Source organism: Zingiber officinale, chromosome 1A (genome assembly GCF_018446385.1).
Source record: "Zingiber officinale cultivar Zhangliang chromosome 1A, Zo_v1.1, whole genome shotgun sequence".
In the NCBI taxonomy this organism is placed as follows: domain Eukaryota; kingdom Viridiplantae; phylum Streptophyta; class Magnoliopsida; order Zingiberales; family Zingiberaceae; genus Zingiber; species Zingiber officinale.
Window position 1 is genome coordinate 95,524,130 of NC_055987.1, and position 6,606 is coordinate 95,530,735.

General features: G+C 38.9%; 1 long non-coding RNA gene across 1 annotated transcript; it reads left to right on the forward strand.

The window, feature by feature from the left end:
- The first annotated feature begins 4,494 nt into the window (after positions 1–4,494).
- LOC122007127 lies at positions 4,495–6,338 on the forward strand. Its single transcript, XR_006118847.1, has 3 exons — positions 4,495–4,579; positions 4,971–5,031; positions 6,054–6,338. It is a non-coding gene; the product is annotated as an uncharacterized LOC122007127 (long non-coding RNA).
- The last annotated feature ends 268 nt before the right edge of the window (positions 6,339–6,606 follow it).

Below are 6,606 nucleotides of genomic sequence, written 5' to 3' on the forward strand. Positions count from 1 at the left end.
GTGCACACCAAGTGCTTGATAAAATGTTTAGCTCAGTAAAATGCTACAGTAGGCATTTTAATAGATCAGTAAATGCAGTAGGAGCATTTAGAATAGCATATTTAGTCTTGCTACAGCTTATATGGGACTACGGTCCAATGGGTGGGCTCCCACAGTCGCCTCTAGGTTCAGACAACCTAGTTCTAGGTTCAGATAACCTAGTAAGAGCAAGGTAAAGTATATTAGCTACAAATTAGTATTTTACTTTTCAGTGGCACTGTACTGGACTTCAGTTGTCCATGGGCTGGGCTCCCATAGTCGTCCCTAGGTTTAGATAACCTAGTAACTCTACTAAATTCGGGATTTGCAACCCCGGGTCTAGTTAGGGATGCGCGCATAGCAAGTACAGTTGTCGGGCCCAACAGCAGCATGATTAGTATTTTCATCTATTTATGATAAATAGTTTTCAAAGCTTCACAACTTAGTTATGTGATTACAATTCAGAATTTGTATCAGCTTAGCATTAGTTAGTTACTCTTGTATCAGTTTAGTTTTATCTTGTTGATACTAGAAGATATTGTTATGATTAGCTTTTGCTTTCTATATTTTGTATGCCAGAATGCCATGTTTTAGCATGTTCAGCACATATTTCAAATAGCATATTTTAAAAGTATAAAGTGCATCGAATGCATGTTTTGTGAGGTAGATGGTTTCTTACTAAGCTCTCGAGCTTACAGATACTTCTTTTCCTTATACTGCAGATAAAGGTAAAGGAAGGATGGATTAGCGGAGGCTGGAGGACAATGCTACAAAGATGTGTGTGGATGGAACTTGGAATAAAGATCTTGGAGAAACTAGCAAAATTAGAAACCTTTAGCATTTTCTTAAGTTATTACGTTTCCGCACTTCTAAGTTATTTTAATGTTTGGAATCATGAAAGACCTGTTTAGATTGATAGTGATCATGCTTAGAATGTCAGTTAATTGTTATTGGTATGTTTATAGTCATGTTAGAAGTTATGTGTGTGAATTTGGCACGAAACAGTACTGAAATCAGACTCCTGATATGAAATCAGAAACCCCGATCGATCAGCCGATCGATTGCGGGTCTTCAGTCGATCAGTTGATCGATTGAGGAGTTTGTATCGTGAACAGTAAGCTCTGGGATCGATCCGGACGCGTTCTGTCGCGAACAGAAGGCCCTAGAATCGATCACTGGATCGATTGGCAAGTCTGGATCGATCAGTCGATCGATCCAGAATATTACCCCCGCGCACAGTAGCGCGTTGAATCAATCAATGGATCGATTAGTCAAGACGGATCGATCAGCCGATCGATCCAGAATCTTGTCCGTGCACAGTAGCACGCTGAATCGATCAGCGGATCGATCAGATGACTCCAATCGATCAGCTGATCGATTAGAGTGTCGGATTTCAGCTGGAAGGGTCTCATTTCAGTCTTTCGATCAAATCGAAGGTTCGGGTTCCTTCCCTAGGGTATGAATGTCAATGGAAAGGTCTTTGAACCTAGTCCTACAGATTGTAATAGTCATTAGCAGAGTAAGATTTTAATTAGTACGGTTTTCCGCACCTTATAGCTTAGCACAGCATAATGTGACGATCCGGCCTCGCAGTCTAGTTAGTAGGAGGCGGGGCGTTACATTGTGAGTTATCCTAGAAAAATGAAAAGAGGTTTTTAGTTCTTAAAATCGGAAGGTCATTGTTGGCACCAATGCTCGATTTTAGAAAAGGACTATACTATGAACCACAAGCTCATGAGTAAAAATTATTATTAAAGGACACGTCTAATCTAGTACCAACTGTACAAGATGAAATATCACAAGAACTGCAACACGTATCATAAATGATACACAATTGCAGAAAGTGCCTCGTCATAGTGGGAGGGTTGTTAGGCAACCTAAAAGATTCATGCTTTGGGAGAGTCTTTGGACTTGATCCCTGGTGAACATGAACCTAATCCCCGGACATATGACGAAGCACTCCAAGATAAAGATGCAATATCTTTGCAAAGAGCAATCAATACAGAATTAGAATATATGTATTCTAATAGAGTCTGGGAGCTTATAAAATCACCAAATGGTGTAAAAGCCATTGGGTGAAAATAAGTCTACAATAGGAAAAGAGGGATAGACAGGAAGGTGGAAACTTTCAAAGCAAGGCTTGTTGAAAAAGGAAACTTTTTCACCGGTAGCCATGCTTAAGTCTATCCGGATTCTTTTATCTATTTAGCAAGTGGATGTCAAGACAACTTTCCTTAATGGAAGTCTTGAAAAAAAGATCCATATATAGCAACCAGAAGGGTTCATTGCAAAGAGCAAAGAGCATCTTGTGTGTAAGCTTAATCAGTCTATGGACTGAAGTAATGCTTCAAGGTCTTGGATCATCCGGTTTAATAAAGTAATCCAGACCTATGGATTTATTTAATAACCGAATGAGTCTTGTGTATACAAGAAGTGTGATGGAAACGTGGTAGTATTTCTTGTACTATACGTAGATAACATTTTTGGTAGTTGGAAACAATATCAAAGTATTGTCAGAAGTAAGGGTATGGTTGTCCAAACAATTCGATATGAAGGACTTGGGAAAATGCATATATTCTTGGGATCAAAGTAATAAGGGATCGCAAGAAAAGAATATTTTACTTATCCCAAGCTTCATATATCGAAACAATCCTTGCTCGTTTTAAGCATGCACAACTCCAAAAAGGTTTCTTACCTTTTCAGCATGGAGTAGCTTTATCTAAAGAGATGTCTCCGAAGACATCAAAGGAGATGGAGGAAATGAAGGCAGTTCCTTATGCTTCGGCTGTCGGAAGCCTAATGTATGCTATCACGAGATCAGAAATCTATTTTGCCGAGGGCATAGTTAGCAGATATCAAAGTAACCCTGGATAAGGACATTGGACTGTGGTAAAGCATATATTGAAGTACCTTAGAGGCACTAGAGATTATATGCTAGCTTACAAGGCAGATAATTTGGTCCATGTGGGTTGCACGGATTTTGACTTCCAATCGGATAGGGACAATAGTAAGTCAACCTCGGGGTTTTGTGTTTACTTAAGGAGGTGAAGTCATAACTATGGAAGAGTGATAAGCAAAGGTGTTTTATCAGACTCCACCATAGAAGCTGAGTAAGTGGCAGCCTCTGAGGCAGTCATAGAAGCTGTATGGCTCAAATACTTCATGATGGACTTAGACATGTTTTCTGGTATGCCCAAAAATTATTACAATTTATAGTAATAATAGTGGTGCCACTACAACAAATTCTCTCATAGACATCAGTGGAACAACAACGGTTTTAAGCAAAAACCGATGTCTTTGAGTATTTTACACCGGTTTTTCCAAAAATCGGTGTCTATGAGGGCAGATTTTCGCTCATAGACATCGGTTTTTGAAGCCGATGTCTATGAGCGTCTTTTTTTCGTTAATAGACACCGATTTTAACAGCGGTTTTTAAAACCCTGTGTCTATGATAAAATAAAATAATTTAATTTTCCCACCAATATTTAACCAAAATTTGCAACACTTCACTCTTCCCTCTAAACCTAAACCTATATCACGTCGTCCACTGTATATCCACCACTTTCCTCCTCGCCGTTGGCCATTCGGCTATCTCTCTCAGCCTCATCTCCCTCTTCCCCTTCCTAGATCGATGCACAGCACAGCTTGCCTTGTGTTTGACTGAGGACGCAGAGGGTAGCAACTCATTCTCACCCACTGGCCTCCGCTCCTCCATCTCAGCTCCACTCTTCGTCGCTCACGCGATCGCTCCTGCTGCCTTCGGCGACCCCGCGGTTGGCCACCCCCCGGACAGCGACGCCGCACACGCCGAGGACGCCCAGCCGCTGGCCAGCCCCATGCGGAAGGTCGTGGTCAGCATCCGCTGCCAGCAAATCAATTGGTTTTTGTAGTTTTGACTTGGGAAGACTCACACTTCTAGACAGGATCTTCTGTGGAGCTGAGTCCGATTAGGGTTTCTGTTCCCACTCTATGAAAGTTGTGCCTTCGGTCATCATTCTCCTTGACAACGTTAGCAAACAAGCGATAGAAACGAAGAGAGCACGACGATGGAACAGACAGACCTTCATCATGATCAAGCCCAACGACGTCCAACGCGGCCTAGTGTGCTCTCCGTCTTCCTCCCCCTTGATTTCTTATTCCTTCTCTTCGTTCATCTATTCTTCGGCGTTGCATTGCGTAATTTACAGTAGATATGTTACTGAAACACCAAAATCCTTCGTCTTCCTTTTTTTTTTTTAGTTGAAAGGTTGGAGAAATTATTAGTAGGTTTGAGAAAAAAGGTTTCTACTTGAAAGGTGAAGATTTTACCAACTACAATCCTTTTTTGTTTTCCCTGTCTACTTTAGAGAAGAAACGAGAAATTTTCTTGGTTATTTTTGTGCGTCGATCAGGGTTGAAGTTGGTCGGCGTGGAACGCTCCTTTGCAGAGAAACACTATGCTGACCTCTCCGCGAAGCCCTTCTTTGGTTCCCTTGTGGAGTACATCATCTCTGGTCTGGTGGTAGCGATGGTATGGACGCGAAAGAATGTGGTGGTCAGACTATGCAATTGAGATTGGCAGGTGATTTCTTCTTCGTCAGTTAAATTTCTTGAAACTCAAATAAGCTTGAAACTTTGCTTGTCAAGGCCATGTTCTTGCATGTGTAACCTAGAAACTCAAGTATAGTGGAAACTAAAAAATATTAGAGTTTCATCTTCTTGATCTCTTGATTGCAAGTATTAATTGATTGATGTATGCAATGTGTTTGATGAATTTCCTCAAACACTATCCTAAGTTGATTTTATCATTTTTGTTTGCTAGATTGAGGAGTTGTTATTTCTAGTTGCTAAGTTGGTTTTATGTATTCCTTGAACTATCAAGTTTCTTTTATGTCTATACTAATTCTTTTCACTAATATGCCATGTTTTCTGGCTTATAAATTTACCTCTTTTTGTTGTTGTTGTTTCTACAGGATTTGTGTGTTGGGCTTCTTAGATGCGCTACATATACAACTTAAAGGCTTTGATCATTAAGTGAGTATTTTCTTTTGACCTTCTTGTTAAATCGATCATGACCAAGTTAATTATCTGAATCCATCTGAATAGTTCCTAATACGGTTTAGGGTTTAGGATAGACCGGATCCGGATAGACTGTGCCAATTGAGTGACAAGCTCGTTGATTATTGGAGCTATTACTAGGGTGATATAGTAATTCTAATAATTAATTAGTCAGTTGTTTTGATCTTTCCAGCAAGAGATTTGAATGAAGTTTCCAGCATATGAAGAAAAAAATCTTTTGGGGTTCAAGCTTGCGTGCCCGATTACGAGCTTTACAATGTCGTTACTTTCTCTGATTTTTGGAATCCATTAGCTGGACCTCTTCATTCCTGTTTCAGTAGATCCTAAACATTCTTGGTCCAGGGAAGAATTTTAACTAGAAATAAGTTTAGTCTCACTTGACTCCCATAAAGATTTAGATGCATATTTCTACCCCTGAAAAGTTTGCATATCCTATAAAAATTCATTGGCTTAATTCAATCACAGTTTGAAATTGTTCCTACATTCCAGTTGTTGCTAAACTATTTGACAAGAATTTCTCTTTGTTGTTATTATGTACAAACAAAATTAGAGGTAGACAGAAACTCTTCACCTCTACAATCAAAATGATGGAAATTGGAAAGAACAACAACTATCTTTCCCATATAATTCTCTAATCTGAATGGACTATCTTATCCTGTTAACTGTTATGGGTGCTAAAGGGAATATATATCTCCCTATTACTAGCTTGGCATATGATAAACAATTATTTGTGCGACTCTTTTACAACATTATGAGGTCAACAAGCATTTAAACAATATTTGTTTTCCAATATAATCTCACCACAAAAAACAAAATTAAGAAATTACTTTGATCACAGATTACATTCAAGCCAAATGTTATAGAGGCTTGATTTTGTTTTATTGTTCAGAATACTATGGAAACAAAAACAATATTGCATCATTTAATAATCTTCAAATGGCACTCTAATTGAATTTTGGTTTTGGTGGCATTTGCAGGTCCATGATGCTTCCTTCCAGCATGTTGATAACCATGCTAATTGAAGGTCTATTTTCTGGCTTTATCTGTATGCACCATAAACCCACTATCATCATTTTTTTTTGCAATTTCTTTAGTCTTAGGATTAGCATCAGTCTCAGGACTAACAAGACTAGTATCAGGAGTGACCAAATCATAGTACTTATCAAAATTGTCATAAACCCAATCTGGTGTTAGACTGGGTTTATGACAATTTTATGTGCATATTCAATTTGTATCATCTTCAGGAACTGGCAAATGGTCAAGACAAGTTTAATAATAAGGAGCACACATATAGCTTGATATTTGAATTGCTTCCCTTGCTGAAACATATCTATTAGAACCAATTAAATGAGCTGGAAGTAAAGCAAGGGGATCAAGGTAAGCTTCAAAACAATTGCCTAGTTTCTTCCTCCAGTTAGATATCCTCTTGATCGATCTATCATCCAAAAGGTGGATTTTCTGGTGTACTTCTTCGAGTATATAAGCGTCACAATGAGCTTGTTAACTGGTATGTCTTCACATCTGTAACAC